The 27,933-nt window shown below is 39.1% G+C and overlaps 1 long non-coding RNA gene across 5 annotated transcripts in view; it reads left to right on the forward strand.

Moving 5' to 3' along the window:
- LOC107498718 overlaps positions 1-27,933 on the forward strand; it is a 378,194-nt gene that overhangs the window by 307,677 nt on the left and 42,584 nt on the right. For all 5 annotated transcript variants that reach the window (XR_004952474.1, XR_004952475.1, XR_004952471.1 and 2 more), the window contains one exon: positions 17,027-17,126. This is a non-coding gene — a long non-coding RNA (uncharacterized LOC107498718). The remainder of the gene's footprint in view (positions 1-17,026; positions 17,127-27,933) is intronic.

Consider the following 27,933-nt stretch of genomic DNA (forward strand, 5'->3'; position numbering starts at 1 on the left):
TTCAAGAAAGCACTATACTTATGATGATAGCTTTATTATAAAGGACACACACAGGAGAGGGTCTGGGAGGAAGTGCAGAGGTTCCATGCCCTCTCTGCCCAGAATCATGACACACTACCCTGCTAACCCATCAGTGTGTTCACCAACCAGGAAGTGCCACTGAGCATGGGTGTCCAGAGTTTTTATTGGGGTTTCATTGCATAATCATTATTGATTAAATCATGATTTAACTCAATCTCCAGCTCTTCTTACCTCCTGGGAAGTCAGACTAGACAAAAGTTCCAATTCTCTAATTATGTGATTGGTCTTTCTGGTGACCAGCTGCCAACCTGAAGCTACCTAGGAACCCACCAGAGTCATCTCATTGGCATAACAAAAGCACCCCTGTTACTCAGGAAATTCCAAGAGTTTTTGAAGTTCTACGCCAGGAGGCAGGGACAAAGATCAGATATACTCCCCATTACTCCTCACCAATGAGAGCTGGATAAGCAGCCACAACCAACAAGAGATGATTGTGAGCTCACATAGCTAATTAGAAAGACATTATAAAAGCTGTATCTCTTTTCCCTGCCTTCAAACCAGAACCAGGACCTATACAAGAGAGGTGAGGGTAGTCTGTAAAGAGAAGACCACATGTCTCTCCACTCCAAGCCTCTTAAGCCACAAGACACGTCTGAACTAGAGGGAAAGAGCTCTGAATCAGATAGACACTAAAAATTTTAAGTGAACCAAACTAAATTTTAATAACTGAAAAGGACCTAGAACTTACGGGATTTTCCCAAGATACTATTAAGTGATGAGAAAGTAGAGTTTGACAGCGTGGTTGAAAGCAGAGGCTAGAAAAATCAAATTGCTTCCTGTTTAAACCACATTGAACTTAACACTCATTTATAGTCATTTATAGCCACTAGGATGGCTTATATAAAAAAGATGCAAAAATATCAAGAGTTAGCAAGGATGTCGAGTCACCAGAACTCTCATATACATCTGAGGTGGGTAAATTGCTTTGACCACTTTGGAAAAAAAATGTTTGGCAGCATCTGTTAAAGTTAAATATAAGCATACCATATGACCCAAGCATTCCACCTGAGACCTGAGAGTACAGTGAATGATAAACATTCTTACATTTATTGGAAGACCTGTACTATGGTATTCAAAGCAACACTATCCATAATAACCTGAAACTGAAGATTACTCAATGGCCATCAACAGTAGATTGGATTTAAAAAAGTATAAAATGTTTATAAATGGAATACTATATAGTAATAAGAATAAATAATCTAAAACTACATGCAGCAATGTGGATGAATCGCACAAACAATATTGGTATAGAGATGGTCTTGGAAGATAGAGACGTCTCCTTTTGGAGCAAGGGGCAGATTTGTTTGCAGCCCATTAAAAAGATCCAGGTTCCTAAGCTCAAGATTCCTCTCCTACAGTATAACCCACTAAATGTGCAGGTAACCCGAGCCTCCTCATGTCATCCCTGTAGGATGTCCAGCTGAGGTAACTGACACACACAAAAAATCATGACTCCCAAGCTATAGCTATGGGTGTAAGTAATGTCTTTTGTCTCTGATCCAGGCATCTCCATGTCCTCTACCAGCATTTATGAATTTGGAAAGTTAACTTGATAGCTCAAAAAATAGGGTAAAATTTCCATGTACATACATTTGAAAAATGATGCTTCCAAGGGTGCCTCTATTGATTCAATCTATGGAGTTGCAAAAACCCCACTTATGACTTCTTTCCTCTGGCCTAGGTTCACCCATGTATTTTCAATTTTTTCTGTGCATTCATGTCTTAAGTATCTTACAGTGTCAGCTGCTTTCACCCCCAGGTGAGGCCTGCAGAGCCAAGCTAGAATTCACCCCACTGCTCCTTTACATAGCATCTGCCAGGGCAGGCAACATCGCTCACATGTGTTCAGTTTATTATTCACCATACTCTCAGGTCTTTCCTCAAAGCCCCGCCAACTGCGGCTCTGCTGTGAATTTGATTATTCTCTCCTACATTAACTTTTTACAATTTGTTTTTTGTCACCTCAATTTACTGGTTTCAGCCTCCTACTCTAACTTATCAAACTTAAACTATATTAAACCTTTCCTTTCACTGCACAAGTCTCTCTTTCCAGCTATCTATAGAAAGGCTCACTGGGTTCATTTCCCAGTTCGACTTCTTTTTGTTTGGAATGACATTTACTAAGCTTTTGGAAGCTGCCATTTAATTCTCCCTTCTGGTTCACACCATGTCACCGACATCTTCCTGTTTAGTTTTAACATTCGGCCATATCTTCTTATTTCTTTATGAGGTTGTCACAAGAACAAAGCACCATCACGGTTCCCATGATAGCTAGTGTGAAATCGTACCAGTGGAAAGTAGTCAATGTTCTCCCCATATCCCTAACCCCTATTTTATTGATAACCCCCTTCATTTCCCTACACATTTCCTAACACCAATGTTTTATATTATTCTCAAGGTGTCTTGCTGGTTACTGAGGTTTTTTTCTATATACTTTTTATCTGTTCTCACTATAATTCTACTCTTGAATTTGCTACTATGCAAAAAAAAAAAAGTAACAAATTCAGGATAGCGAATTAGTTTTTCCTTAGTAGAATGAGTAATTAATCTAATTATACTTCATATAAACTGATCTAATGCTTCGGAAATAGTTTTGGGTTGAATATTTTTTTAGTCTGAGTCAGATAAACATAATTATTTCCTTTAGTACCTTTTTAATATAAGGTAAAGATTTAATGTAATTTCTATTTTTGAGATGTGAGTTATACCCTATGCGTGTTAAATAAATATGTATTTATAAAATTATATCGGACTTCTAGAAAAGATACAACACTTTCTCCTGTCTACTATCTCAGTAGCATTTCACTTATATTTACTACACAACCCCATACATTTGAAATTCTCCCTTTAGGAAGTTAGCTTAATTAGCTGGTGGGCTTAAGAGACCTGGCTACAGTGCATGCGTAGTAGGGTTTAGGCACACTGAGTTTGAGCTGACTGAGTACTGGAGTCCTGCAGTCAGTATGCTGGACTAATTTATACTCAAGGGTAAAAATTAAGTCTAGTTCTTGGTAGCTGGCCAGGCCATTGCACAGGTTTAAAGCTGACGATTCAGGTTGCGAGGCTGAAATATACTTAATGTGTTCTTCCTCTCATGCTGTGTGGTATGGAAATTGCTTCCTGGGCCTCCCACCTGCACATTTGTCTCAATTGCACTTATCATGTGAATTTTTAGCAAAAGGTCTGCTAATGAAAACAAGTATAGGTGACTATCAAGTTTGGGGTCCAAATTAATACTTATTTCTCCACTCGATTACATATGTCAATGTACTGTGCACCTCATTTCTCTGTAAGGTCCATCTTTAACCAAAATCACTAGAAGTTAACTTTCACTATCACCTCACAATACATCAGATCTCATAACAACATACTGAATGTCAAAGTAACCAAGCATCCAGACTGAGAAAAAGTGGAAGAATTTTCTTTTCTCATGCTTTTCTTGGATTTTCTTGTGTCCAAGTTTCTGGTGTTCAACATTCCTACAATATTCTTTTTCTCTCCATGTGCACTTGAGTTATAGGAAGACCTTGTAAGATGTCTTTTTTGGAAAGTCCTATGAATGCCTAAAGAGATTCATTAAAGTCGGGTGCTGTAGGTCTGAATTATGAGGAACCAAAGTCACATGCAAAGTCATAGCATGATGCTATGATGTCCCCATCATGAGAGGACCCCATTACAGAGGCATTGTGCTTCCTTATCTGATTCCTCGCCTGGTAGTTTACTGGTTGGAATCTCCTGTTTTATATCAATCTTTCTGCAACTCTGGACAGCTATGGTGACTACTGAGATAGACTGCGAGAGCCAACAATGAAAATACCGTCCCTGAGATATGTTTGGCCCACACATCATAAATTAGTAATGACAAAAGAACAAATGTGCAGATTTGGGTGGAAGAAAGTGTTAAAAATAACAGGAATTATCTTATTTCTCCATGAGGGGACAAGATACCCACCAAAAATATTCCTACTGAATGAATTTAACTCATTTGTAAGAAAATTAAAGGGCATCCAAATGGTGATTTGACTGCTATCCATAATACGTTCTTGTAAAGTGTTTTCAGGAACAGAAAAATATTAATTAGTAATGTTAAGTCAATAGATATGTTGTGAATAAGTCTGAAAACTTTTGGGAAAGTATATCATTATGTGGAAGGTCGTCTATCAGCAAGGGTTACAGAGTGAGAGTTTTATTTTGCATCACTAGACATATTGAAAAATAGCTGCTTAACTAATTTAAATGTGATAGTTCAGGAATTACATCTGGCTTGGAGTATATAGTCAATAAATATTTGTTGGATAAATTTAGAATGGGGAAACAAACACGTCTTTATGGTAGCAAATTACAACTGTTTGTCTCCTCAGGGACGAATGTCTAACCCGAAGTTCTTGCCTTGCCCCTAGTATTCTCACTGAGAAGGGACACCAAGGACTGCTCTTCAGTTAAGCTTTGCACAATGGAGAGAAGAAGCAATTTCAAAGAATTTTTTGTAGAGCAATAGTAGTAAGATTTACATACAAAATGATCAAGGAGAAGCACAACTAGACCAGATAATTGTATTGTCACATGGTGGTGCAACAGTGAGTCTTGTCTGCATCAGTTTTAGTTCAAGGAAAAATAGTTTGTGACCAAACACTGACTCTGGTCATGCCAGAAAGGTGACTCTTGGCAAACATTAGGCATCAACTTTTGTTTTTTAGCTTTGAGTTCTACTGAAATCAAATGTCAGCTTGACCTAATGTCATTAAGTTCTAACCCTGTGGTTATGGCACTCTTATCCTGTGGACTGATTCTATGATGTAATTAATGGCTGTCTTGTGAGTTATAACTGGACTTATTGCATAACCTTAGCCATTTTACTCAAATCAAGGTTATGAAGCATGTATAAATAGGCTAATCCTATTATAAGATGACATTTTTCCACTTACAACTGTGTGTTCAGTTATTTATTCATGATAATGGTGGGTTTCCATAGTGATTCAGATATACTTGCTAACTTCTTATTTCTTTAGAATAAGAAGTTTACTTATGCAAAGTGATTGGCTTGACTCTAAGGGTACTTTCTGTGGTCATAAAATGTAACTGGTTCATGCCACACTTGATCTCATTATCTTATCCTCTTTAGGACAATGTCTAAACTAAGCCAAAACTTGGGCCAACATAACCAGTTGCTACCTTTGTCTACCAAAGATTACAGGTAATAATTACATAGCCCAGTGAAATATGTAGCTTTCAACTTTCAGTGGCTAAGGACAGAACTTGGAGAAATAATTGTTATAATTAATTCATAAGTTAATTTTAGTTTCAAGGTTTATCTCTTTCATTAGCTGAATCAAAATTTAAAATGTTGAGCAGAAATGTGGCTTCCTGTGGTTCTCCCGCCCCTTAATGAAGGGTCTATGAATAACAAACTGGGAGTTCTAAGATCTAGTAGTGTTAGTGAAGCAAAGAACTTGCATTTGAGAATTATTCAAACCTTGAATAACCCAAAGTTGATTTTTCATTTGAAGAACATAGAGCAGAAATTCTCCATATCTTTCTTAAGAAGGATGCGGCTTTCAGGGGGTGTTACATTCTACTTCTATTCTTCAGTATGGATCATACATTCAAAGTCTAGAGGGGCCAGGCGATGCCACTGCTTGAAGTGGCTGGGGAAGGGGATGGGGGTGCTCTGGCAGACTGGAGAACTCACTTTCTGAAGAGGCAGACATACAGCAATCAGAGTCACTGTAGCCAGATTTTCTACTTGTCAAAAGAAACAAGAACTCAACTTTTGATCATATCAACTGATTTTTAAATGCTGGCAGATAATTAAAAATATTTTGAATGCTCTATGGGCCAAATAAAACATGAATACCAAGTAGATTTTGCCATGGGCCATGAGCTTGCAAACTCTGCCTTAATGTGTCGTAATTTCTGCTAACACTCACATTTCAAATTATTTTTTAGAGCTGTTATAGTATTGCTATTTAGTGTGAAGAAAATGAAATCTAATGTTACCATGGTAGCCTCAGCATTTTCAATAAAAGAGTAGAGATGATTTGTATTTAAACACTGTTAGCTGATATATGAGTGAAAATATATATCAAATTACTAATTATTAGGAAAAATAAGGTATCTTGTTCAATTCAACCCAGAATTAAATCAGTCTTAGAAATATTTTTTATTCAGTTAGATCAGAAACCCTATCTGTAAGCATTTCTTCTTTAATTTTAAACCCTTTGTATTTCTAAAAAAACATATCCATATCCGGTTCATTTATATTAAATCATTAAAATGTTTTATATAACCCCTTTGATGTCTAAGATGCTTCTGGAAGTCATTCAAAAACTCTTCTAATCTTTTTTCCCCTGTAGTCACATTTTTGACCAAAATAAACAAGTTCAAATGCCAGAGGATTCTACTTCTAGGCTAGAACCCCAAATCTGCAGATTCTGTGGATTCTGTACAGAGAAAAACGAATGGTTCTTTCCCTAATTATCACTATCTCCGTTTATTCCACCCCATTGAAATGATGAAATAAACTCATCAAGCAAAGAATTCCCATTTTACAATTGCTAGACATAGAATCTATCCATTTTAAGCATGACTCTGAGCTGAGGTTTAACCCTTAAATTCTTAAAATAACATCATCTTGATCATGCAACTCAAAGCTACTGCTTGCTGTTCCTCTGAATGCACACATAACACAGGCTGAAAGATGTGCCACATGTGAGGGGAATATGTATTTATGAGATGATTCTTCATGCAGAGAGGACATACATTGCTTTACATTCACATTCAAGCAGACAGAATAGATCTTCTGTGAGAGATGGAGCTATCCCCACATTACCAAGAGCTGTCACTTAAAATACAATTTTGATTAATATCATTTGCAAATAGAATACTGACTTGGTTCCTTTCCTTCCAACAGGAAATGCAGATCTGTAGGGATATAGCAGAGAACATATGTAAACTCTTGGGAATGAACAATGATGAAATGACCCAAAACATGATTATTCCTTGCTACTTCCTGAAATCTGTTCCTCAAATCCCCAAACTAACAGTTCTCTGAATTTATAGTTCACAAAAGTGTTCAAGGGTTTTCAGACCACTCGCTCAGCTCCACAGAAAGTACGGGAGAGATTTCAAAGATGTGCACAAGTGGGTCAGCCAAAGTTCATTCCTTGAGATCTTCCAGATATTTATTAGAAGTTCATGGGAGGGGATGTTCATTCCTGTAGACACAGGATGGATTTTCCAAAACAAAATGTGCAGGTACTTTTAAGTCTGTGGCTCGACTAAGATAAGCTTGTCTGCTGATGATAGGGGTGTTCAAATGTAGCATGTCTAGTTTACCCACCAAGCAAAGTAGAAAGGGAAGTAGGAGGCATGCCAGAAAGTTTTATATCAAAGCGACTTTCCCAAGCTAGAGAGGCAGCAATCAAGTGAACCCATGTCTCCATGGGCTATCCTGACCAACATGAAGGTGAGCAAGAAAGAACAGCAACTCTGAGCCCAGCACCCAGCTCTACACTGAGTGAAGAAGTCCACTCTAGGAGATCTGTAAAATCAGCATATGCACCTCCATGTAATTATACTGGTATCTTTGGCTTTAATAGAGCCTGGTCAGCTGATAAAGAGTCAACAATTAACAAGTGTTTATTTGTTATTGTGTGTGTAAAACACTCTTCTGGGTGCTAGAATTCTACAGGGCAGCCTGGCTAGTGTTTCTTTCTTTCTCCCCTCTACCACCTAGCCTGGTACATGCATATATGTTTACGTATGTATGTGTGTATGTATGCGTGTGTGTATAGCAAATGTGCGTTTTTCTAGGCTTTCTTGTTTGTGGCCTGTCTGCCTGTCAATCAGAGATATATGCATTTCTTGGAGAAGAATTAAAATTTTTATGAAAGAAAAATAAGAGAGAAATATTTGATGTGCACCTTTTAAATTTCCCAGATAGGCTCTTTCCTCCTTCTTTTTAAGTTCAGGTGTAACATGGCTTCAGTAAGTGTAGTACAGTAAAAGTACACATCTCAAGTACATAATTCAGTGGCTTTTTCAGTGTATATACACATAGCCCCCTCCCGTATTAAGACATAAACTCCACAAACTCTTGAAGCTCCCTTGGCATCTTCCTAGTCAACACTCACCCACTCTCAAGAGGTAACTTCTAGGCTAACTTCTATCACCATAGACTTGTTTCCCTGTTTCTGAATTTCCTATAAAAGCAATCTTAGTGTATATATATATTTTTTCTTAGTGTATATATATATATTTTTTTGTTGTTACCTTCTTTCATTCAACATAATGTCTTTGAGATTTGTCTATGTTGTTTGATAGAGCAGTAGTTCATTCTTTTTTATTATTGTGATATATATATCCCATTTTTATATATTTATATATTTATTATTGTGATGCATATTCTATTTTTTTGTCCTGATATATATTCAATATTCCACATTAAATCATTAAAATGTTTTATATACTCATTTATTGTCTTTTACATATAGATTACAAATTATATATATCACAAACTATATGTGTGTGTGCATATATATAGATAGATAGATACATAGAGATATATATAGTACAATTTCTTTATCCATCCTGTTGTTGATGATATTTGAGTTACCTCCAGTTTCTGACTATTATGAATAAAGCATCTGTGGCTATTCTTGTGAATGTTTTTGTTGGATGTAAACACTTATTTCTCTTGGGCATTATATCTAGGAAAATAATGTATGTTTAGCTTAAGTAGGTATTGACAAGTAGTTTCCAAAGTGACTGCACCATTTTTATATTCCCAGTAACAATGTATAGAGGTACATGGCCTCACAACCTTGCTGACACTTGATTTTTCACATCTTTTAAAATTTTTAGTATTTCGATAGAAATACTATTGTGGTTTTAATTTGTATTATTCTGATGACTAATAATGTTGAATATTTTTCTATGTGGTTATGGGCCCTTATATATTCTTTTATGTAGTGCCTGCTGCTCAAATCTCTCTCTCTCTCTCTCTCTCTCTCTCTCTCTCTCTCTCTCTCTCTCTCTATATATATATATATATATATATATATATATATTTGTATATGTTTTTGAACTCAGTCATTTTTCTTTTCCTTGTTGATTCACAGGAAATCATAAATCAAGTGACTATATAAATTTGGGGTCTTTTTCAAGAAATATTTTTATATAGAAATATTTAATGTGTAGTTTTCGACTCCCAAAATTCTTGCAGCTTGTACTAGAAACAATTATTTCCAAAGTCAACAATTTTTATTTGTTAGAGCCAGGTTTGGTCAAGAAAGGAAAAGCCCTTGAGAACTAAAAGGAAATTGGGCATTGTGTCAGTTTGGAATTGGAAATAAGATAGAGAGAGACCATGGCTAATGGCCCCTGTCCCTAGAGATTGACATTGGACTGGGGGTGGGAGGAGAAAAAAGAGTGGGATGCGCCACATGCACCTGAAGACCGGGGCGGGGGCGGGGATGGACCAAAGCACCTCACAGGGAGGAAAGAATTGGCACAAAGAGATCAGTACAAATTGCATGGGGATCAGGTGTTTGTTTCCAGTTGGTCATTCCATAGACTACAACCCATCCCCAGGGCGGAAGCCACATGAGCAATGCATGATGTGAGGCCTTTCCCCTGACTGCTACTAGCAAGTCACCCATGTATTTATCGTCTAACACAAATAACAACATCCCAAACCCCAAGATCTTCTGAGACACAGATGGACATCATCCTTTATATGGGCTCAACTGTCTAAAAGTGATATCTTCAAATAACATCTGTGGGAGTTTTAATGTCATTAAAAAGATGACAAAGAAAAAACGTTTAGCTCTTTTTTTTGAGTGAGACTAGACAATGGTGACACCTATCTCTGTTAAATAATATTTAGTCTCTTGGACCTGAAGAAAACATCATCCCCATTATTAGGCATTTTACAAATCAATGGGAGAGACACCATATAACATTTATTGATACTCAGCATTATCCTTGCTCTTCCAAGCTTATTCCCTGTATCACAGAGCTGGACTCCCAGAAACTACATTTCCTAGACCCCTTTGCCAGCGGAGTTCTGGTTCAGATGCAGCCAGTGAAAGGCACTGGTATGAAATTTCAATGGTAGGAGAGAATCAGTCATCATTACTCCTCCTCTGGAAGCTGTAGGTAGAGACTTGTGGGAAGACATGAATGAGATGTACAGTGGGTTCCAGGTGAATTCCTGAGATTTGATTGTTTTAAAACTGATAGATTTCCTAAAAGCAGCAGAGGATCTCTGTGACTTTCACTCCCAAAGCCCTTCTAATAGTTTTATAGGAACATAGTTTCTTTAATTAAATCCATTCCTGCTAAAATATTTAAAATAATCTTCTGACTTTCTGACCAAACTCTAATTGATTTAGGAAGTCATTTTCTTAAAAATGTATCTTTAAATACTAAGTTCATTCAATCCATTATTCAACTTATGACAATTTAAATTGTATACATTCAAGGAGTATAGCTTTTGGGTAGATGGCTGTAAATTAGTTTGTCTCCTTGAGTCTTTTGGTTGGTGGCTATTTCTTTATCACAGACAATTTTATTTCACCTGTTCCAGTACCAAGTCAGTACTAAACAATTATCGACTGAAGAGATCAATAAAAATTGAAGCAGCTAGATATAATAGAGTATGAAATTTGGAGTCAAAAGGCCTTGAATTTAAATTTTGACTCTACTTACAAACTCTATGATCTTAGATAAGTCATTAAATCTCTCTAAGTGTTCTCTATTAGGTATAACAAAAACCTCTGCTTTATCTACTGCACAGGATTTAGTGAAATATGTGAATGTACTGCCTTAAAATGTTTAACAAATGTTAGCTATTGTTAGTTAACACCTCTCTTAGAAATGATAGATTTCATTTGTGGTATGGATCACTGCTATGGAGTGAATATCTTTCCAGTAATAAAATTGTAATAGGCAATACATTATAGGTCAAGCATTATTCTCAGTTCTTTATGTATATAAATTTAATTAACTCCTATAATAACCCCATGAGATAAATATTATTATTCCATTTGAATAGATAAGAAAACTGAGGCACAGAGAGGTTGTATAATCTGCCCCATTTTCACATAGCTTATAAAATGGTAAACATAGACTTTGAACCCAGATAACTTGGTTACAGAATCTATGCTCTCAGCCTCTAAGAGAAATTTAGACGTTGGAAGGAAGAATAATATAAAAAGTTGGGTTAGTTCAACTGCCCCTAATATGTTCCATTCGACAAGAAGACAAAGAGCCAGTCAGTGTCAGCTGTCAGTCTATATTCTCACTCTTCACCCTGTCATGGAAAGAGACCACGGAAACAGGCCGTGAGTAGCAGCAGCTGCAGCCTCCCACTTGGGGGTACATAGATGGGAGAAGCAAAGCATGGCCTGGAGAGGACCAGGAAGCACAGAATGTGCTCAGACTTCAACAGAGTATGCCCAGGGCCAGCCAGCTACCAGGCCTAAGCCAGGCTGTGAGCAAAACCCCAAGATGGACATTGCAGCAGATGTCACGGTGACATTATTTGCATTCTTAGTGTCCATATGCATGTGGTCATGCTGGCTGGAAACACTGCAATACATCCAGAAGGGGTACCACACCCACATCTCACTCCCCTGAGATGCTGGGAATGTGGGAGCAATGGCTTTAGACCACTGACCTCCTTCTGAAATGGCATCTGGTGCTGGAATCCTTACCCACTTATTATCTCAGCCAACCAAGGTGGTAGCTCCTTTTCTTTACAATTCCTCCTGCAGCCACCCTGTTCATCTCCTTGTCATTCAACTTTGTTCCTTCCCTTAGAAGAGCAACAAGTGAAATGGAAACATTTCTACCTCTGTGATAGGGGAAAAACACTTTAAAAAAAAGCTTTTCAGTCCTTAAAAAAAAATTTATACAATGACTGAAATTACAAAATAGAATGATAGACTGAAATGGATGAGTTTGAGGAAAAAAGAAATAAATGAGTGAATTTAGTTCTAGACCTTGGACTTTAGATGAATGGGGTAAAGGACTGCTAGGCATGGTTCTAAAGAGTTGCATATCCAAGGTTCAAGAAAGATCAGGGCTGGAGATACAAATCTAAGAGTCATTTTTGTCTGGGTGATAATTGAAAACATAGGAGAAGATAAAATCTTCAGGTCAAGATTTTAGCTAGTGAAACCAAAGAATCAAAGATAGTCTAGTGAAGTCTTTTCCTAGTTCCCAAAGCATTCCATAAAACCTTTCTTTGGGAGAAACCAAGGGGGAAGAGGTGCCAATCAAAGATTTCAACATGAAATGTTCTAGTTACTTTTCTATAATTAGTAATATCATATTATAATAACATTTATTATATTATTATAATATAATATTAAGTATATAATATATTTTTTATAGCTCTCTTGGAATACTCTCTAAATAAAGATTTGAGAAATTGGCACTAACTTGGAATTAAAGGCCTTTAGAAAACATGTAGAAACCTATTGCATTGTTTTACATATTGTATTGTTCACTCCCTGTCCTTTGGAATTATCTATACTAAACAGTAATCTCACATGCAAGTATTTGTCATCTCTCAACATTTTCAATTTAAAAAAATTATCCTCATTATCTTAGTAGAAAATATACACTTTAATTTTTCAAAATATTATCCCAGCCACTTGGGTTTTCTCTACTTGGGCTCCTAGATTAGAAGTTTTTAAGTACATGAACTTCTGAAGTGCATGACATCACTGATGTAGATTATTGAGGAAAATGCTAAAACAAATGCATGTATAACAAGAGTCTTGGCTGGCTAAAATCTGCGATTACTAAATGTGTATTTGATTGTGGGATGTGCTAGATATCACTCCACCTTTTCGCACCCCGCCCCCCAGTCCCACTCCCACCCTCCAAATCTATTTGCAGCAGCTGATTAACATGTGAGGGGGAGGGACTTGCTGCCTGAACCATATCTTCCACATAATTCAAATGTGTGTGGACTTATCTAGAGGGGAGTTGATAGTAGATATGCAGGGAAGAAGAGAAAAAATGGGCTCCTCAAGGGATAATATACTTTATAGAATAAAAAGATAACTATGTCCTGGCCAGTCAGACCCAATGACAGGGTCTGCCCGCCGTTCAGAGTGGCACAGACATTCCTAGAACATGCAGCATGGTGTCTGGGTATGAATTCCTCCCATCCCTGCTGCCCGATGGCATTTGTTCATTCCTTGAAGGATAAGAGCTGGGTGTGTAAACTGACAGCTGTTGCAATAAACCTTGTAATAACTCAAGGCCCAAGGAATCGTGCTGTGGGGCCCCCCCATATGAAGGTACATAGCAGGAGTGAGTGCTTTCCTTTCTGATTTATAGGAGACTGTGAAGCTGTCATGGTGTTGTGATGACTGATAGCACTGGTGGTGGCCAGGGTGAATTAGCCCAACTTTGGTTAGGTAAAGGTCCATTGGAAAGGGTCCAGGTCAAAGCAGGAATGTGACTCTGGAAAGCAGGGTCTGCACGCTACTGCAGCTGCAAACAGCATGGGCCATGGCAGGGCAGTTGAGGTCAGGGCAGTGGGCAGTGGAGGCTTTTAGAACCTGAATGTGGCTAGCAGAGGCAGATGAAGCAATATCCTAAGTTGATTCACAGATGGATGTAGTTACTCTTTGGGAAGATTCATATATATATATTTGGGGGCCCATGCAAAGTACTCTATGAACAATTGGGGGCTTAGAGTATCTAAGACTTGAGCAGTAGCAGTCATGTTATTTCATGATATGCTGAGGGTATTTGAGATATAAATGAAACGCGTGGATCATAGAACAATTGAAAAGCAGCTACTTCCGTATTACAGCTACATACACAAATATATATAGGTCAACAAAGCATGGCCTGATAGAATAGGTGTGGTGTATTTACAATTAATTTTAAATTACTTAAGTATTAATGGGTGCTTTTAAGATGCTTGAACACAGTTTGTCCTCAGGCATTTTAACATTTAAACCCACTCCTTGCCTCCCTCTAATCTTATTTACACTGTTAATTTGCTTAGCAAATATTCTTTAGCTAATGTCAGGTTTGTAAGTGCCCCTTACTTACCTTAGCCGTGGGAACTCAAGCTCTGCTCCAGGGTAAATATCAGACACCTGGAGACCAGAGAAACAGAGCCATCTGGCCCTGTGGAGGTCACAGTTTCTTAGAAGAGACAAGACGTCCATCTGACAGACTAGCAAGGCACTTGATTAAATGAAGACACAGCTCATGTTGGAGTCGAACCATCCTGAGCATCCAGAGACTTTAATCTATAGTTCTCAGCCCTGATCACAATCATTGTGACCCGAATCATTGTGGTAGGTTAATATGTCTGGTCCTAGGTCAGGAGCCCTGTGACAGTGCTTAGGTCAGCTGCAATGTAATAATGCTTCCTTCAACTGTTAACATCCTTCCTCTGTAACCTGCCACTGGGAGCACATGGCACACTAGCTTGGACCATTCCATGTATACCAAATAATTTCAATATGCTAGAAGAAGGTGAAGAAATTAAATCATCACATGCTTGTCACTCTATATCTTGCTACATCATAATAATTCTGGCATGCTGGCTCCTTCGTAATATTTCTGTTTCTAAAAGGAGGAAGCCTGTCTCTCAGTGTCAAATGGGAAGTAAAGAGTTGTATTTGGTCGTCATCTCTGTCAGTTATCTTCAGTATTGATAATAGAGGCTGGTTACCTTGCAGAGAGAGAAACTGTGCTGCGATTGTGTCCACAGAGCATGACCTTAAATGACTCATTTCTCTGAGAACCACCTTAGAAGGGAAGATTCTCCAGATCTGCTCAGACCTTTGAAATTATTCAAGACAAGTTGTCTCGTTAGCAGAAGACCAAGCGATTCTACCTAATGGTATCTTGAATAATATTGTGATCTAAGAGAGTTTGCTAGAAATCCCTTCAGCCTGATACCTGTTTCTTGGAATTCTGAATCTTTTCACTTTGCTACCTAATAAGAATCTGTTGGTTAACTTGGGATCTGGCAAGGAGCAGGGAGCACTCCCTGATCTTTGGCCAAGGGTTCCTTTAAAAAGGGTCCTACCCTTATTCCAGTAAGTCTGGAAATGATTCAGTGCCCTAAGATATGAAAATCCCTTAAAGAATCAACGAAGGGGCATACTGAGTTTGAGATCTGAAACTATCCAAAGCACTTACTTTGTGTTAAATACTATGTTAGTGTGTTACCTGCATAACAAGTTTAATCCCACAACACCCACTTTACCAACTTGAAAACTGAGACTTAATAGTAGTTTGCAACCTGTTCAAGGTCAAACTGTAAGGAGTTTAGCTGAGAGTCAAACTTAGAAGGCTGATGCACGTCCCGAGGTCACACCAGTCACTACTCCTTAGTCACCTCCCTTAGCCTAAGTAGGCTCATTGGCTTACTCTGCTCCCATTGCACCTGCTACGTATTGAGTGACTGCTGTATTTCAAACATTGTGCTGGGCATTTCAAAAATATTTTTCCTTTCCATTCCTAGAGAAACTCTCTTGGGGATGACTAATCCTATTTTAAAGGTGAGAAAGGTAAAGCAAAGCTGGCCTTCAAATCTAGGTCTTTGTGACTCCAGGATCTGCAGTTAACAACTTTGCTCAAAGTCAGGGCACTGCAGGCACACAGCCCACTCACAGTCCCATGGTCTTCTCCGTATATGTTATACAAATGTGCCTTGGCTCATAACCATGTAACTGTGGAGGAAGCCTTTGGGAGAATTTAGTTCAGCAGAAGTAACGTCATGTACAATCATTCATGGATATTCATGGACAAGACAAAAATTATCAATATTAACGATATACATACATTTATATCTACATATCTATTGTGTGTCAACTTGACTGGGCCACAGGGTGCCCAGTCATTGGTCAAACCTCATTCTGGATGTATCTGTGAGGGTGTTTCTGGATGAGATTAATATTTGAGTTGGTCACTGAGTAAAGCAGAGTGGTGGCAACTCTGCTTTAATATGGTGCCAACTAATCAGGTGAAGGCCTGAGTAGAACCAAAACCCTGAGTAAAAGGGATTCCTCCTGCCTAGCTGCTGAGCTGGAATATTAGTCATTTCCTGCCTTTGGGCTCAAACTGAGAAATCAACTCTTCTTGCTTCTACGCTCTAGGATTGAAACTCACACCATCAGTTTACCTAGTTCTCAGGCCTTGGGACTTCGTCTAAAACTTGCATTGGATCTCCTTGGTCTCTAGCTTCAGATTGAAAATCTTGGGACTTCTCAGCCTCCATATATGTAATCTTCTATTGGTTCTGTGTCTCTAGAGAATCCTGATTAATTTTTTATCTATAATTGTGTCTATGTGTGTTTATATATGTGTATATGTCTATATATTTATATCTATATCATCTATATCTATATATCTATATCTGTATCTGTATCTGTATCTATATCTGTCTTCCCCCTTGTCTTCTAGAGAGAATTCTGACCTTGTTCTTAGAGATTCTTATCTTTTGTGCCCTACAAGGAAAATTATTCTCAGCAATATTGATTCTTCTGAGCTTTTATTTTAGTCAAAATTGAGAGTATCTAGGGACAAATAAAAAGGCCTGAGAATTAAGGTTGCTGGAAGAAATCCAGGGGCATTGGTATCAAAAGAAGGAAGAAATGGGTATGTATATGAAGAAACGAAGAAAACAAAAGTTTTGCCTGTTTTCTTTTTCAAATGTTGTGCTCTATCATCTCTTTCATGGTGCTCAAGAAACTTACACACGGAACTCAAATACCTTTTGGCAGCTGGACTGTGCTTTATTGGCTGCAACTCTGTGTTAAGACTGGTCCACTAGGGCTACCGTGGCTTTATAAAAAGCTCCTCTAAATATCCTCCGACTAAATAATTTGTGTGGTCTATAGATTTTGAGGAGGGCTAACATGCAAGCAATATTTTCAGATCCCTCTTTCCTTGACAGGAAAGAAGGGAGGAGGAAGGGAGAAGGAAGAGATGAAGAAAGGGAGAGAGGAAGAGAGCTGGAACTGTGGATTTTGACTTCCCTGAATCCCTGAAACAAGGTAATAGCACAACGAGCTGTAAATCAGCGTTCTGGAAAAGAATTAGGCCGGAATTCTCTAAAGCATTCATTGTATATCATCAATCAAGTTATTTCCTATGCATCTAATTTAATACTAGTTATTTACCATCCTTGGGAGAATTTAAAAAATAGTCACACAAGTTATTTTCTGTGTTCTCTGGTTCAGATGAGAAATACTGGTTGAGAAAGGCTAGATCTGAGTTTTCTGACAGTGGTGCTATTAGCAATTTGAGCTGGATAATTCTTTGTCATGGTGCTGTTCTACGTTTGTAGTCTGTGTTACGGCATCCTTGGCCTATATTAACTAAATGCCAGTAGCAACCTCCCACTCCCATACCCCAGTTATAACAATCAAAAATGTTTCTGGACATTGCCAAATGTCCCCAGGTGGCAAAAATCATCCTCAGTTGAGAGTCACCAATTTAAACCCTCTATACTCAATGTATAGCCTCACAGGTATTACCTGGAAGCTGGTTAAAACTGCAGAATCTCAGGGCCCATCTAAACCTTCTGAATCATACTCTGTGTTTTAACAAGATCTGCATGTGATTTGTCTGCACACCAAAGTATGAGAAGGTTAATCAAAGCACTGTTGAGCATTCGCTGTGAGCAAGACATCATATCTTAATCTAAGAATAAACTGATAAGTAAAATGGACATAATCGCAGGTCTCACTAATCACCCAATCTATACCTGTTTAGTTCAGCTAATTGATTATGCAATTATTCTCATGCATGTCTATACAATTGAATAGTATGTACTGCAAAATTATAATGCAGATATGTATTTATTTACATGTTTTGATGTTCATAATGTACCTCGTTAAGTAAAAAAGCAAACTGCAAAACAGTATATACCATGCGGTATAATCTCAGTTCTGCAGACATGAATTAATTTAAATTACATGCACATAAGAAATCTATCAGAGTATATAAAAAAGAAAATTTTTAGCAACTCTTGGGAAGAGAGATTATGAGTGGGTTTTATTTCCTTCATTAAAATGTTTTCAGCATTTTTCTGAGTACATATTATTTTTATAATTAGAAAAGACAAGAATCGTTTTTCAGTTGTACAAAAGATGACCTTAGCGGCTACATCTGTTCGGCCTCACAGTCTGTCCTCACAATAAGGAGGTCCAAGATTCATAAAATATGTCCACGCTATGCCTCTTCCGGCTGAAATTCATCCATTTATTCCTCCAGATTGCAGAGTTAGTGTAGAAGGTAGATGTGACTTCGTTACAGTTCCTGTACTGGAGGTCCTTATAATCTCTAGGGGGTGAGGATGGAGGGTGCTGCAAGACTAAGAGTTAGCACTGGAGCTGAGGTGGGCCAGAGACTAGCTCGTGATTCACCAGGCCCGTTATCTTTTCCTTCTTCGTGGTTCTTCACGGTTCGCTTTGGCCTTATGATGAAAGCAATGTGAACAGTAAGTGGTATGTGACACTCCAGATCTGATCCTTAGACACCTTCCTGATGTGATTTGCCATGTTCTTTCTCATTGTGCTGGGTTAACACAGATGGGCCACATGATACAGATGACAGAGCCACCCTGAACCCCTGAGTTGCATATTGAAGTAGAGCAGGCTGCCAATTGGGAACATAGTTCGGAATTTATAGAAGCAAGAAATAATAAACCTTGATCGCATGTGAGCTGATAGCATTTTGGGATTGGTTTGTTACAGGATCTTTATGGTAGGTTTTGAATAAAATATTGTTGCTGTGCAGAGAAAAAAAGAAGTAGGAAGGAATTAATATGGGAGCAGTAACCTTCTGAAGGAGGACTAGTGTGAATAAACTAGATTACTGTTGACCTGAGTCTCACATCCAGGCTTATGGGAGCATTTATTGGCACAGATGATATATAAGTGGATGAAGCTGGATATTTGGGCCCTGTCTGGTGAGAAACTGATGAAGAGTGAATTAAAAAGCAATCTGTCTTCTCTGGGAAGATGGTCTGTAGCAGGAATCTGAGTTCATTGATCACTAAGCAAAGCTATACTGTTATTAACTCAGCAAGTTGTGGGTGAAGGGCTATCAAGCAATTCCATTTAGAAGCCTGAGTCTTCTGGCTTGCTTGAACATAATAGCTCATCCATTTGAAATTGTGTTAGGTTAAAATTTGGCACTAGGTTTGTCATCCCAGATATGAAACTTTATTGTCAAACAAACAGACCAGAAAAGTTAAAAAGGTTCCGGGGACCTCAGGTTGTTGTTTAAGAGTTCTTTCACTGGAAAACTGAGCCAATAGATAGAAACTTCAATTTGAATGTAAAATGTTATGGAGTTACTACATTAAAAAAATATATGACTCTGTGTGTACTTTTCAAGAGCCTTTGAATAGCAGGCAGTAAGAAAATAAATGTGCTTATTAATAAATTGGGTGGGCATGTATATGTTCTTTTCCTGTCTCTCCACTAAAACAAAACCTTGATGCTAAATAACAAACCTTAACCTACAAATAATTTCTATATCGTCATGGTTTCCTTTCTTGGCCTTTTTAAAAAAAATTATTTATTATTATTTATGCCTACAGTACCTGGTCTGTCTAGGTGGTCTCCCATCCAAGTACTAACCAGGTCCAACCCTGCTTAGCTTCATACGATCAGACATCAGGCTTATTTAGGATGGCATGGCTATAGACCACAGACTGTGGTTCCACTGGGGTGTGAACCCAGGACCTTCTGCGTGTAAAGCAGACATGCTAACTGCTACACAATGGAACCACGTCCTCTCAGCCTTTTACTAAGCAAGAAAGTAGTACAGCCTGGATGACATCTTGACACCACCCACCTTTGAAAAGAAAAACAACTATTATTGAAAGGAGATAACTTCTGAACAATGCTGTGCCAAGTTACAGGGCTGAAATTCAGCATCACAGGATATCATGTTAGCTAAACATCAAGAAGAACCAGAGAAGCTAATGCTTTGGCATAAAGGGCTACTTTGTCAGAACCAGAGAACACTCAGGCCACCTAATATCTTCAATAACTTAACGTTATAAAAATGAGGCACAGGGTGGGGATGGAAAATGTCACAAGGGAAACAAGGAGAATCGAGCATTAAAATCTGGCAAACGATGAGAAGATGGAGCGTAAGTGAATCATAAATCCCTTCTGAAACATAAGTTGAGACAAAGCTCTTGACGAAGCGTGACTACTCCAGGAGACCAACCCACAGACCCCTGGAAGTCCACTGCAGACAACCAGGGAGGCCTGGACCACCCCTGGAGGACCACTGAGCTAGCGGGTAAGTCTGGGAGCACAAAGGCAACGCTCTCTGTGGCCACAGCTTCTTTTATTGCCTAAAAGATGCAATACTATTTAAACTCATTCTGGGAGTCTGTTGGGCTTAATAAGTTTATGTGCATAGGCACTGAGAAGCTGGAGAAAAGACTGAAATTATATTATTCCTGGCTGGGAATGTTCCCTTTTAAATACCTTATAATTACAGTGCTACCCTTGTAGACACAGGCCACTGTGAGGTCCTGAGCTGTATCATAAACTTATTCCCACCTAATAAACTTCCCCTCTTGGCATTTCTATCCCTAAAGTGTTGGTTTTTACCCCAAAGCCTTCTCTGCCCTGGCCTACCCACCTCAGTGAGAATCTCAGAAGGCTAACGCTGGGTAAGGACCACTAGAGCTTCAAGTCTAACCCATGTGTGTTACAGAGGAGGAACTGAGGGTCAGGAGAATGACACTGTATGAATTTGGTTCTGCAGGTAACACTCAAGAAGTCACCTGAATAACCCTTGGGCTCAGCCATTTTCTAGTGCTTTCAGACCTGTTTCATGGGCTGTGCCTGCCACACATGGACATGCCCATAACATGGTCATTTTTTTCACTATCAATCAATAAATTGCAATTTCTCCCCCCGCCCCCGCCACCTCCCTCTCCCACCCACACAAACTGTTAGCCAGTTGAAATTCTTCCTTCATGAGGAGTTTATGTGTGTGCTTATGGGTATGTGCTTAAATTCTGGCGTCTGCTAATACTTATCGGAATGAGAATCCAAGATGATACAGCATTTAGCAAAACAGAGTATTGTACCTAGTTATTCTGAGCTTAACAGATCAACAACTCGCAGGTTTCTGCACAGAACACCATGTACTCTACCTCCTGAACGTGTATGTGGGCCTCTGCACTTCAGGCTTCCTCTGCCTGATGTGGGCTCATAGGGAGAGAGTGGCTGGTCAGGAAGGAGAGACTGTGAGACTCAAGGCACACTGGTGCTCCTTCAGGGTAAGGTTATATGACTCGTTGGCCGTGGGGTCATTCTCCTGATCTCTTCACAGAAAGTAGCTTGGTCTGGAGCCTTCAGGGATGGAAACTTTGGGAGATATGAGAGTCATCATTTTTATTTTCCCAAAATGCAGCAACAGTGTGTCACCCCCAATAGCTTCCTGCACAGCAAAGTTTGACAATGAAAAGTGGTCACAGAAAATTAAAGCTGTAGATGACCCATAGTGGCTATAGACTGATTCACAAATGGGTCTGAGACCTGCATAAACTGAATTTAAAAAATTTAAAGAAGTATTTGTGCATGCATGGTGGAGGTGAAGTAAATGGGAGTGGTAGTTGGATTTATTTAAGGAAAGATATGCTAAAGAGGATACAGACTGGAGTAGAACCGGGTCTTTGGGTCATTAATGTCAACCATAGCTCATTGGTAGAGTCACTGGCTGGGTTGGTGAAGCTTGGAACGTGCAAGTAACACTTTTATCAGGGATCAGTTTCCCCTGTCAACACAGAACAATATCCTAGGTACTGAAAGTTCTATGGTTCGTCCCTATAGACCAAGCTTAGAGTGATCTCAGCTCCAAGAAAACTTTCATCCAGATGATGCGTGCAGAAGTAGTATTTTGTTTTAATGGAAAACCAAATGAGTTTGAATCCTAGCTCTTTTTGTGGTGTGATTCAGGCCACATTACATAACCTTTCTGACCCTCATTGCCATTTGTTAATGGGCATAATAATACCAAACTCACAGGATTTATTTGGGAGGGAATCATACATCTATTTAATCATCAAATACTTACTGAGACTGACTATGCATCAGGCACTGGAGATATAATGACAAATGAAAAGACACAGTCCCTTCTCTAATGGAGCCCATTCTCTGGCAGAACATAAAATCATATATAAAACCACATTAACACAATATGTTGGAATAAAAGGTTCTGAATAGATATTTTTATTGGTAGTTTCCATTGCTAGAATTTCCATCAGGGCTTTCATGCCTACAGATAAAAGCTCCATAATGGCAAGGGATTTTATTTATTTTGTGCATTGCTACATAGCACATAGTAGACAATCAAGAAATATTTGCTAAATAAATAAGTCCAGATATTTCTCATTGCTTTTAAAAATCTTTCTCAGCTCCTGCATAAGTAAATTTGTTTTGGACTGAAAATGCATGTATTTTGTCACATGCTGCACAGGGCTGATTTGCTAAAATGATATTTGCTTCTGAAATATTTCCCTTAAAACATATATATACACAGACACTTATTTATATATTCACATTTAACTCTGTATTTTAGTAATTGTTGATATATATTTTCCCTGTGTTCTGAGGACCAGGATAACCTGCACAACTAGGCAAAACCTACAGTATAGACCTCTACCTGCTCTTCAAGATGGAGATGTGCTGCTCTCTCCCTTGCGCTCCTTGGTTGAAAGTGTCTGTCATGCATGTTGCTTGCTTTACTGTGATCTCCCTTTCAGCCATTCACCTCGTGTTTTGAAGGAACAGTTTTGATCCCAGACAGCTGACAGAGGATGCACAAGTGCTAGAGCCATAGCTGCTAAATGGAAGCAAAGCATATTCTATTGGATGACAAAACCCAAGGTGCCTTCAAGGCAGCGGTGGTAGAAATAGAAAGAAAGAGCAGGAGGTGATTGGGGTCTGACAGAAATTCTTAGACATTTTCAAGGGAAATGTCACAGTAGTTGGGGGATGTGACAGACCATGGTAAACCTGATAACTTCAGAGACCACAGCCTGAGGCGTGCCATGCCTTCGAGAGAGTTGAAGCATGGAAGAGCCATTACCAGTGATCAGGAAGTTTCTCTTCATAGGGATGATGCTCTCGTGGGCATCCGTGTGGGTGCCCCAGTGCCCCCACTTCCTGGAATGTAACCACAGTGGGCGTGCAGTGACTCAAGCTAGCTTAAACCAGGAAAGCGTTTATTTGACAGTGTTTCTAAAAACCCAAAGGTAATCATGCATCAGACCCTAAAATAAATTAGAATTTGAGGTATGAAAGCCGTAAAAATTCTGACTCTTCTATCTCTTCCTCATGATGAGTCCGCTTTCTTCTCTCCTTTTATACCCTGCCTTTCTCTGCTCCTATGGACAACACCACTGAAAACATAACCAATAATAGTATGCATCCACCTGGAAAGACTAACTCTCTCCCCACTTCATTCTCTATTCCTCAGAAGAGATATTCCTATTAGCCCAGCCTGAACCTGATGCCTGTTCTCAGGCCTGTTGCCAGGGATTTTTTTGTATCCTATGAACACGGACACCAAAAGCCATGATGGAGGACAAATAAGAATGGAGTGGTGGGGGGAACAGTTCCATAAAAAGGCTAGGGTGGAACAGGGTTGACTTGCTGGGCATATAATCCAACAGGTTTGCACCACAATTCCTAATTTAGGACATGTCCTGTAAATATACCAATTAATAGCTTTAAATTGAGCCCTAAGTTCTTAGTTGGATATAGGATGAAGTAAACTGAAGTTGGCCTCATGGCTGGAGGCCTCTGTTCCTGTTTCTGTTTTATGGCCTAATATAAGTCTCTCTTTTTGGATATTAATTCCTTCTTTAAAAAAAAAACAAAACAGGAATTACAATAGGCCAGTTCTACATAAATAGTTATGTCAAAAATATTTTTTAAATTCTAATGGTTATTACTCATTGACCATAGGCTGCTTGGCTTAAACTTAATTAGAATGGACTTCACCTTTTACTGAAGTTACAGCAACTAATTTCTCAGATGAGAAGTTTTGATGGGTGACATTAATGTTTTAGAAAACTAAAAGATAGGGAAAGTGAGTGCATTATTAATTCATAAATGCAATTTCATAGAATTCATTCAGGGGTGAATAATAACAGTAATAATAATAGCAATAATAGCTATCATTTTCCTAGCTAATAATAGTATTTTCTGTTTGCCAGACTCTGTGCTAAGATTTCATTTGACATTTCATTTAGTTGTCACAATAATACTATGAGGTGGATACTCTTTTTAATCCTTATTTTACAGATAAAGAAACTGAACGCTGACTTAACAAGGTCATCTGATAAGAATGTGGCAGAGACTAATTTCAAACCCAATTCTTTTGTAAAAGATTAAAAACTATTGCATTAACTGACTTCTGCCACTTAAATTTAAATTAAGTAAAAAGTGATAGAATTAATAAATGATAGAATTATACCATATGATGTGTATGTGTTATATATATCATGTATGCTCCTTTTTATCTCTGATACCCCCCACATGCACTCTCCGATGCATATGTCACAAGGGTATCGGTGCATATGAATGTTTAAATATTTAAATAGAACCTATTCCTTTGTCTGAAAGGCATGACAGTGTTTCAATCACAGAGCCAGGCATGTGGGGGATACTTTGCAAGCACAAGCTCAACTATATGAGGGCGCAAAGTTAAGTTTTTATTGGCCTGGGTAGGGTGATTCAAGCCTTGATGTTTTACTGCTTGGGCCATGTGGTTTGGGAGGTGATATTGTAGGGTGTGTAGGTTTGTGATTGCTCACGTGTGTGATTGCATGTGTGTGTTGCGTGGCTGGGTGTTTTCCAGAGTGGAACAAGAAGGATTAACTTTCAGCATTTGGCTCACCCTAACCTACAGCAGATGGGCACTAGCTTTAAGTTCTCATAAAGTTAACCCCTGGAGACTTGTTAAATAATTTATCCTCGACTTTGGAAGAGCAAAGGTATAAGATTATTAAGAAAAAATGGAAAGCCACATGATAATGTGCCATTGATGGGCTGAGGTTGTCTCGCTGTGGTACATGGCAGTGTAGTGGTGACTGGATTTGGAGGACTGAGGGCAGGGAGTGTTAAGGCTGGGTTGGGAGAACCCTTGGAGCAGATAGCTCCTGACTTTATCCACAGCAGCTGTCAGAGAAAGTGAGAAAAGCCTCCATTCTCTACTCAGGGAATGGCCCCAACTTTAAAACATACTGAACCATGCTAATTTTAAAGCCTCCCAATATAACCATTTTATTTTATCCAGCTGTGGGGCCTGACTTTTGGCTGGAAAAGGGAGCCAGAGAGAGGGAGGGCAGAGCTGGAAAAATAAATCCACAGGATGCCTGTCAATACCTGTTTTTAAGTTAGGGGTGTATGAGCTATAGCAAAGTCACATGGGTAACTTATCGTAGACTAACACCTCCTATTGACTTTAAATAACCTTTCCTACCCTCACTGCCAGCCGCTGGAGAAGGAAAAGTCCTTCAGGCCTCAGTTATGAGGCTCTCATGTTCTCACTCTCTTTTAATAAAATACCATGAGCATAGCTCACTCCTCAGATACCCATCTACTGAGACAACTTTTAGGGAAGCTGGGCCACTCAAGATCTATGGTTGCAAACAACAGAAATTATTTCTATCTAATAAAGCAGAAAAGGAATTTATTGGAAGGACATTGGATAACTTGCAAAATTGAAGCGAAGGCCCCATGGAGAAATAGTCTTAGGCAACGTACAGGTGCCAAGGGAGGCAAGGTGCTAGAAACAGAGCCAAGGTCATGTCACAAAAGGGTCTGTATGTCACAGCAGCTGCTGCTGCAAATTTCCAGCATCGAACAACTCTTAATGCTGCGGGTACTGCCAGAACAATTGCATCCAACTCCACAGGCCAGCCAGCCAGTTTGTTGAGAGAGGCACTATCAGACCTGCTTCTGCTTTGAGATGAGACACAAGCCCTGCCTCTGACGTCTCTTAGGGGAAGGCAAAATTGTCAGATATCTACAACAAGGCTTTCTCTAAAATTGAGAAGTCCCTCTTCCCAGAGAAAGATTAAAAAAAAAAAAAAAAAGAGGAGTTCCCAATATCATAATGGTCACAAAGACTGTCAAGATGTTTTGCATTTTGTACTTTCCAGGAGAGTTAGATTTCTCTGACCTGAGTTCAAAGGAGAATCTGTTCTAAGGTTATTTGTCCAGGGAAGTTAATATGAGGTTCTTTGGCACCTGTAGGTATGGGGCTTGTTGCTATGACATCCTTTGAAGAAGAGAAGGAACAAGAGTTAGAGAAGTTACATGCACATAAAATGATGTTCCCCTCTTTACAAGTAGCCTGAGTGATTTGATTCTATAAAAAAAAAAAAAATCAAAAGCAAGTGTTTGTTTCTTTAAGCTCCTCACTAGACACGGCATGTGTTAGGCTGAAGATTTAAAAACAGAGCCCAGGATGTGGTCTGCTTGGCATCTCTACTCAGTAAGTATTTATACTGTGGGGCACAACAGGCCCCACAAGTACTCCTTCCATCACTTGGGGGGGGGGAATATTTCCCAATTGTTGGTCCATCTCCTCTGTTACCATCTTATGGGAAGTGCTGAGGATACGGGGGAAAGAAAACTGCTCTAGGAATTGGAGTCTCTGCCTCAGGTGATCAGTGTGATCCTTAGCATATCACCAGACCTTTGAATTGAGGGGTGAGAAGAGAGAAAAACACTACTGGTCTTAAAATTAACCACAGGACTGGGATTTAAAATACAAAGTAGATTCTGCAATGGCTAAAAATCTTTGATAGCCTTAAAAGGGTGGGGCAGGGGCAGGGAACATAAACTCTAAGAGCATCTCCCTGTTGAGGCCCCAAGTTTCCCATCTCCAGAATAAATATGGATTTGTTCTCAACCGTTGAAGTGTGTCTGACATGGCACGTGCCACCAGTGCCACTCATCTGGAGCTAATTTTGTGGGGAGCTTTCCTTCTCCTCTGGCTGAAGAATTCGAATAAGATGATTCTTATACAATAAGCATGTCAAGTGTGTCCCTGATTTAATAATAAAGATGAAAATCCAGTGGGGGAAGTAATAAGAAGAGTTCACTGGATGAGTGAGCTTCATATGTGACTGTGTGCAAGAGGAAGGTAAAGCAAGCACAGGTCAGCAATCCGTCTGAAGGCAGTGAACTATAAACAAGGCAGCTCCCCTTCTTCGCCATCCACTCCCCTACCCAATCACCGCCACTACCGCTGCTACCAGGAAGCCTCCCCAAGTCAGCCCACCTGCTCGTTTGGGAATACACCTGGGATTGACTGATGGACATGATTCAGTTGAGAACATTCGCTGCTACCTTACCTTTAGCAACAAAACCAAAAAGCTAAATGTTTGGCTCAAGTACTCAATTTTTGTATCCTATGACAAGAGTTCTTTCCTAGCCTATTATAAGAAAAAAGAGTGGCAGGAAAGCTTATCATTTGAACATATAATGTGTTTTGCAGAGCCTGTCCTTGGAGGTACTCAAGGCCATGGCAAGGACCTTCCCCAGGGCAGGGAGACAGGGATTCTTGTCTGCCCCCACCCTGCCCTCCTCTTTGGAGACTGTCTGACTGATGGCGACTCAGAGAGGCGGCTCTGGGAAGGTGGCGGCAGTTTCACACTTGAACTGGTCTCCGAAGACACAGTCTCTTTAACTAGGGGTCATGATAAGCCCTGCTGGCAATGGTGCCTGTCTCCCCTATATTCATGGATCTCCTACACCAGATCTTATTTTTAATGTTCCATCCTTTGACTCATAAACTTGTAGTTTT

This window comes from Rousettus aegyptiacus, unplaced genomic scaffold (genome assembly GCF_014176215.1).
Source record: "Rousettus aegyptiacus isolate mRouAeg1 unplaced genomic scaffold, mRouAeg1.p scaffold_m13_p_8, whole genome shotgun sequence".
Lineage (NCBI taxonomy): Eukaryota > Metazoa > Chordata > Mammalia > Chiroptera > Pteropodidae > Rousettus > Rousettus aegyptiacus.